The sequence below is a fragment of the Acomys minous genome (genome assembly GCF_964271855.1).
Source record: "Acomys minous genome assembly, chromosome: 18".
Lineage (NCBI taxonomy): Eukaryota > Metazoa > Chordata > Mammalia > Rodentia > Muridae > Acomys > Acomys minous.
The window spans coordinates 897,631-900,000 of record NC_140501.1 but is presented as its reverse complement, the minus strand read 5'-3'; positions in this window follow the sequence as shown (position 1 = coordinate 900,000).

Here is a 2,370-nt window from a genome sequence, read left to right as displayed (position 1 = left end):
ATAAGTGAGTATATACCATTTGAGTCTTTCTGCTTCTGGGTTAACTCACTCATTATGATCATTTCTAGCTCAATTCATTTGTCCACAAATTTAGGGAATTCCTTGTTTTTAATAGCTGAGTAGTATTCCATAGTGTATATGTACCACAGTTTCTTTATCCATTCTTCTATTGAGGGACACTTAGGCTGTTTCCATGTTCTGGCTATTATGAATAAGGCTGCTATGAACATGGTTGAGCAAATGTTCTTGTTGTGTGGTGGAGCATCTTCTGGGTATATTCCAAGGAGTGGAATAGCTGGGTCTTGAGGAAGCCCTATTCCCATTTTTCTGAGATAGCACCAGATAGATTTCCAAAGTGGCTGTACTAGTTTGCATTCCCACCAGCAATGAAGGAGTGTTCCTCTCTCCCCACATCCTCGCCAGCATGGTAGCTTCATCTATAGAATTAAGAAATATTCTTTCAGTTTGAATTTTGTGGAATAATTTGAAGAATATTGGCATTAATTATTCTTTGAAGGTCTGGTAGAATTTGGCGCTGAATCTGTCTGGCCTTGGACGTTTTAATTTGGAGATTTTTAAATTATTGCTTCTATTTCTCTAAGGATTATGAGTTTGTTTGGACTGTTTATTTTATCTTGATTTAACTTCTCTAGGTCATATATATTGATTTAAGTTCCTTTGCATGAGATAAGACCCATATCGAACATTGTTAAAATATACAAGCATCTAAGACTAGATAGATCATTGGCCTAGGAGAAAATAAATTACTATTATTCGGCTAAAGGAATATAGCAATAAATGACATATTGGTATTCCCATTGATCAGGGCCACACTCATTCCTCATCAGAGAAAGTTCTTTTTGCAATAGATGGGTACACAGAAACTTAAAACTGGACAATGTGCAGAGAATGAGAGAATTTGGAGCACTCAGTCCTAAACAGGACATGTTCACCAACACCTTCTGCTTGATGCCCAGAGGTCAATGAGCAAGAGGAGGAGAACACATTGTAAGAACCTGAGGATGGATAAAAAAAAGTGTCTTTCAGACACAACAGGACTAACGTACATATGAACTCACAGAGACTGTGGCAGCATGCCCAAGACCTGTAGACGTACAAGCTAGAATGGGTCCCATTACTGAGAGGAAGTACACATGGTTTCATACCACTAACAAAGAAGCTGCCTTCAGATGAGGCCTGAGAGATAACAGTTTCCGGATACCAGTAATGTAATTATCCAAAGGTTTGCATCTTCTCAGTCACTTAGTACACACTGTCTTTACTACACAGTTGGGCACTCTGAAAAACTGGTTGGTTCAATTATGCACATCTGTCTTTTAGCAACTTAGGGGGCTAAGGCAGAATCATCACATTTTTATGGCATCTCAGGACTGAACAATAAGTTCACCCAGCACAATTCAGTGAGAACCTATCACAAAAAAAGAGGAATGGAGATGTAGCCCTGTGGTAAAGCTTTTGCACAATATGCTTCAAGTTCTAGGTTTAGTCAATATATATATTCTCATTATTAGGTGAAAGTAAATTCATTGGGTTATAATTTAAATATACTTCATTATTGAGTTGATCTGGGGGAAGAGGCTGAAGATGTATATTTCTAACAACACACACACACACACACACACACACACCACAGCAAATGAGAGTAAGGAAACAATAGCCCGCAAACACTATTTTAATCCACAAAATAAATACTCAAAATGTTCAAAATTCAGTTTGCCATTTTCTGAGTCTTTTTCTTCTAGGGGAAAAACAATGCAAAAAGGTTAAATAATATGTGGTTAACATTAAAGCTTCATGTTTTCTTTGTGATTTCCTATTCAAGCTTTGAGATGGATGCTTATCTTCTATTTCCATCTTGCCTCCGTTACCAAGGCTCCTTGCTCTTTGCTGGAAAGCCTATGCTCATGCCTCCGTTGTTGTAGGTATGGTGGGAAGGGATGTAATGCCAACGCTTGTATTGGAGTGGGAAGACCACTTCTATATCCAGACACCCTTAGCCTCAGCCTTGTGCGTTGCTACTCATTTTGTGGGAGTAGATTTCTTGGCTCACTGCTGAAACATACTCTGTAATTCAGTAGGTTTGACGAAGAAGCCTGAAGATACACGTTTCTAGTAAGTTCCCAGGTGGTGATGACAACACTGGTCCATGGACCACACTTGGGAACCAGATTTCCATTCTTTCCCTAGACCACTGAACTCTCATGAGCCTCTCTTTTTAACAAATTCCTTTCTGCAAGGATGAGCAGGTCACTTGGTTCAAGCCAGTGTGAAATCCAGGCCTTTCTTTTTGTATCGCACCCTGGCACTAATATCTCGGAATTCTCTCCTCAGAAAGCCTCAAATACCATC